Raw genomic sequence first — 6,000 nt, forward strand, 5'->3', positions numbered from 1 at the left:
CATGTGTAATAGTACAAAGCCACATCAGCAGAAGGAACCACATCAGCTAAACCAGATTCTTGAACTACTTTGGTTGATGGTAGCCACCTACATCTTCGAGTGGAATGGTCAACATTATTTGGTGTTCGTAGACTCTTACTCTAATTAGTTTGAGATTGACCTACTTCCCAACCTAGCATCCAGTACTGTCATTACAAAGATGAAGCATCATTTTGCAGTGCATGGTAGTCCGCACAAAGTTATTTCTAACAGTGGCACACAGTTTATAAGCCAACAATTCAAAAGATTTGCTGAAGAATGGGACTTTGCTTATCATCTATGTTACAGAGGGATGAGTGACAGACAGATTCACACAGATACAGAATAACGATGCCTAACTAATCTCAATATATTTTCCTGAATGATGAAAAAAATTATTGTTCCCTAGTTAAGTTACTTACTTTAGCGAGGCAAGATGATGTTGGTGAGTGGTGTTGTCAATTCCAATAACAGAGTGCTGAGTGTCACTATCACATCTGTCACTAATATCTAAATGTCATTTTAGTATCCTCTGTTACGATATATTCATTTTAACAGAATACATACTGACATACAGATGTGTTTCTTTTCTGTCCAGCAGGACCCACTATTGGTAATTTTTTTAACACAAGCAGCTTACAAATGTATTTTGAACACAAGCACCTGTGCAAATCAGTTTGATATATAGAAATTATATATAATTCTTTACAAAACTCCAGCTAGCTATACTGACATGTTACACATCCACTGCCCTACTCCTCCTGGCATAACTGGCACTACCTCACATCATCACAGTAGAAATAATGTGTCACTTTGGTATAGATAATGACTTCCAAAAATATCTCATTTTGATGCTCATCAATGTTTTCTGTAAAGATGCTAGGTGTTGATAATAGCAAAATCCTGGAGTATGCTAATTTAAGGGACATTGTAAACTAAAAAGGTTTAATTTTGGTTTGTACCTCATGCCATCCAAGAATTTGTACATTTATTTAATCACGAGTCCTGAATAAATAGTTGGTATCAAAGAAAGCTTTGCTGCTGTAGGAGACCGAGAGTAGATTCATTGAATAACTGTGGATTCCATAAGAATAAATAAGCAAATAAGCCAAGGGAAGCTCAAAAGGAATTAAGACTAAGAGCATTTGCTTTCTGTGTTGCATCATTCGGAGTACTTGCAGGAAGCTAATTTAGGCCTTTGCTTCCTTAAGTCTTCGAAACCAGGAAATCACTTGCATCCTAAGAGCTTTTCTCCAAAAATCCACTGCTGAAAACACATTTTATTAGAAATAATGATAAATATTGCGAAATACAAATAAAAAGTGAAATATGATAGTTCTATGGAAGACAATGGGGTATACACTTGTGTTAGTATCAACGGTCTGTCTGTAGATGCTGATTTTACATTGCATGTGTATGAAAGAAAAACATTTATTTAGTTTACTGAAAACACTAGTGCTGTATTCAAAAGGTAAGTGTGCAAGATAAAGCCATGATTACAGAGGGAGAACTGTTCAAGATCTGTCTAATGATGTATGACAATAGGGGATAACATACCGCTGTTTTGTAATATTGCCAAACTTATACAAATTATGCATATAATATTTTCGCAATATATCAAAACAATATTAATCTACAATAATTTAAGCTAGATGGCAAGTATCAGTGGAAACACTGTATGCCGTAATGTTTTGTACAAGCTTATATCACTTGTTGACCTATAGGTCACAAAGACGTTATGAAATTTATAAAAATTAATGTTATGACAATATAAGTAATATATTCCAAATATGTATGTATTTTCCAGAATGTCTTCTGTTATTTGGTTCTATGGGAAAGACGAAAAGTTTAATCTTGGTGTGTTTTTACTGCAATAAACGGAGTTCGTATACAGGCTTGTTTGGTGCATTTTCCATTTGGTTCCTGGTCCTCTGTTATTCACACTGCACCAGATATTTGGATTTGGTTTTCAGTGATGTCAGATGCTCTCAAAGCTGTCTAAAGAGTATACAGTTAACTATCAAATACGTTAGAGAGATTGCGATACAGTACACTAAGGATGACTTACCTTTCTTACAAGTTTCCACATATATGTGTAATAAATCTAATCAGTGAAGGTCCAAAATCATGTCTACATTTTTTATCTCCTGCACTGAGGAAAGCAGTTATTCTTTTATTTCCTGTCATATCAGTAGGATCTGTTTTGTTACCTGGGTACAATGTTGGCAGTCTTCAATGAGCTGGGTGCCAGTTTTGCTGTCAGACTTTTGCTGAATTCAAAGATAACATATCAGACTTCCTCCAACTATTAACAGGGACAACATGCTAGCAGCACTCACTAAAGAACACTATCTCTGTGAGTCCTGACAACATCTCTGGCTTCCTCCTGAACAGTCTATAATGTGACCTATCAGGATGAAGCACTCTTCAACTACAGCCTCGAAACAAGATACATTCCAAGTGAATGGAGAACTGTAGCAGTCATTTCTCTGCACAAGGGCGGGCCATCAACTGACCCAGGGAACTAAAGACCCATCAGTCTAATAAAACTAATATGCAAAGATATGGAATTAATTATCAAATGATAAACAAGCACATTGGCAACCTACAAACAGTGGACCCCTCCTAATTTGGCTTTAAGTGAAGGTTGTGCCTACTTAACCTGGTAGACTTCTTTGAGAGGGTCACCAAGGCAGTGGATGTGGGTAAAACCGTGCATACTGCTTATCTTGTCCTAGCCAAGGCATTCAATACAGTGCACCACTCAGGCATTGTTGACAAGCTCTCTGCATAAATGGAACATAAATCCATACATAACTCACTGAATTGCCTGCTGGCTAACAGACAGGACCCAATAAGTCAGGATCAGTGAGACCACCTCCAGCAAGAGACCAGTCACCAGTGGAGTACCCCAGGGCTCTGTGCTAGGCCTGCTCCCATTTGGCATCTACTTCTCATCAAAGCTAATGTTCAAGGCTTCTGGTGCACCAAGTTCATAGATGACTGTAAAGTGGGAGCTATTAAAGACCCCCCCCCCAAAGACATGAAAATTTTGCAAGATGGTTTAACATGGACAAATGACTGTTGCCAGCTGTGACCTACAACTTAATGCCAAAAAATGCATTATAATGCTCTTTGGGAAACTGTCAACACAAGTTAATTAGTCCATCGAAAAAAGACCCCTAAGAGTTGACCCAGTAATAAGGGATATGGGAACATATATCGATAGCAATCTGGTCTTTGACCAACACATAGCTAAAATAGTAAGAAAATCATTTTATGTTGTTCATCTTATAGGTAAGAGTATGGCATCCAGGTCCAAGAAAGTTATAGTACTACTCTACTCAGCCCTTATCAGACCTATCATTAAGTGCAATGACCCTTTGGCATGTACCTAACTAGACACTTGCAACAGCTGGAATGCCCACAAAGGTTTCTCACCAGGAGAATTCGGATCATGAATACCCTGTCCCATACTGATCGTCTAAAGGCCCTGTCTCTGTATTCAGTCCCGTAAAGGCTGCTTAGAGGGGATTTTGACTGGCTTACAGACCTTCTTCAGATGCAGCCCTGACTGATCTGTTGCACAGATACAAAACAAACGGCACCAAAAACACTAGATCAAGGGATCTGAAAAACAGTTCAAAACTAAGAAATAAATCCATGAAGCTGAATAGAAACCACTGAACAATTTATTGTTGATTAAGCGCTTTCGTCAGGCGTTCACCCCCAGACTTCATCAGAATAATGAGAATTAATTAAACATTTTCTTTAAATACAAAGTTGATCTATCACATGTCAAAGCTATACATCCCAATTGGTTAAAACCTAACCCTAACAATTAAAACAAGCCTCCTATTCAAAACATATGTCTCTAATTACCAAAATAAAGCAAACATAGTGACCCCCCTCTTTTATATATATATATATATATATATATATATATGCATACATAAATTCTTCCAAATAATTCACATTTCAATAAATTCATGGTCAAAATAAACACATTGTTGCCTGAGTCATAATAACAGCAAATGCAAAATTACAATAAACCAACCAGTCCTTTCTTAATCAGCACAACCACAAAAAGTACATTCAATTCTATTAAGCTTCGTGGATTTATTTCTTATTTACAAGATCAATGGATCTGTACTTCACTTATGAAATAAACAGAATGTTCTAGAGACATAGATGTGTGTCCACAAAACTCCCCACATTATGAGATGGACTCTACATCCATGCAAAACAGAGTTCATTCCTGACCCTTTTCAAACAAAACCTTGACAACTGAATGGGAAATCATAAATTTACTTTTAGTCCAGACCCCATGTCCCTTTTGGATAGAGGCCACCAATAAGAAATGTATAATCCCAAATAGCACCCCTCCACACAAATCCCTTAGTTACCTCCTTATTACCATGCCTCCCCGCCATATTAACACCCAAGATTATCTGGATCTGAATGGGATTGGGATGCATGGCTAGGCTTATAAGGACCCTAATAGTCATTTGCTTAGTAATAGCCTCTAAACCTATGATTGGATTCTAACTGCCCAAACAAAACTGGTCAGAATCACCTATGAGAGATCAACAGTTGTTTTTATGCGTACAGTGGGATCTCTGCTTGGATAAGACTGTTGTGTAGTTTAATGGAGTCTTCATCCTTTCAGCAATGTCTAAATATGGAATTGATGTACATAAGTTTGTTGGATATTATCAGCTTCCCCCACGTGTGGTGCAGAAGGACTTGCCTTACTACAAAGAAGTTTCTTTCGGTGTTTACCAAGGGTTGTAGGGGAAATGTGTTTTTGATCAGCTGTGATAAAGCAATATTTTTTGAGTAACTGTGTGCTGATCATGTGTAGGAGACCATGTCACCACATTGGTGATGAACCTTAGGGTCAGTTTGGAAGGTAACCCATCAAGTTGGGGAGTTATACTAGATATATGTGCAATAGCAATTTTCAGACGGTTGACAATCCCATTAACACAAGGCACAAATAAGACATAAATTGAAAATAAACGTCTGTATTTTGTAGGTCATTTTGTCTGTCTTAAGTATGCAGCTCATAAGATAAGTATTAAACTCTGCTGTGTTTTTTTTTATCAAAATGTCATCCAGTTTGGGCAAATGATGGTTAATAATGCTTAATGACTGTTGTATAGTGAGTCAGTACTTTAATGGAGAGAAAAAAGTGTTGTAATAGAATTGTCTGGCTTGTATGCAGATTTTTGGAATGTGCAGTACAGTTATCTACATATAATATTTGTTTTAGATTTTACAAGAGGTAAGTAACATGCTATTCAAGTTCTGTCTTATTCAAGCATTTTCAAACTGAGCTCATAAGTAACCTTTGGGTATTCTTGGAGTTTAATACTGGCAAAGTATTCAAAGGAACCATGATGAAGAGAAGCATAGGAGAAACATTTCAGCTCCTTTACTACAATTTTCCAGAAGTGCAAGACCACAAGACTGATTGTTCTCTCTCAATTAAAGATAGGCATTATAATAACTACAGGGAATAATACTGAAGAACAGCAAAATGAAAGGCCCTTAATGTATGCTACAAGCTTCAAGAACAGTGGAGCAGTTACATTTTGAACACTAATAATAATAATGCATTTTGTTCTGACTGTTTTTTTTTCCAGATCAGTTAAAAAGATTAGAAACCCCACTCTTGCACACGCATACACACAAAAACCAAACACAAAAAAAAACATTTAAGTCTGATGTTATAACAGTGCAGTATATTCCTCTGGACAGGGTTAATTTAAGAGTGGATCAGGGTCTAGTACCAGCTGTTGACCCTTCTTATAAGGTAGTTTCTGGTAAAAGAAAAAAGGGATTCCTCTTTTCTTGAAGAAATTCAAGATTTTAAATCTGTAAAAGACGGTAATAGGATCATAGGAAGTTACACTGCTAATGGCCCTAGAGCCCTTACAAGCCAAGTTCTATACTTTATTCCACAATCAGCACCTATTG

The sequence above is a fragment of the Protopterus annectens genome, chromosome 14.part0 (assembly GCF_019279795.1).
Source record: "Protopterus annectens isolate FY-2018-M chromosome 14.part0, PAN1.0, whole genome shotgun sequence".
NCBI classification, from domain to species: domain Eukaryota; kingdom Metazoa; phylum Chordata; order Ceratodontiformes; family Protopteridae; genus Protopterus; species Protopterus annectens.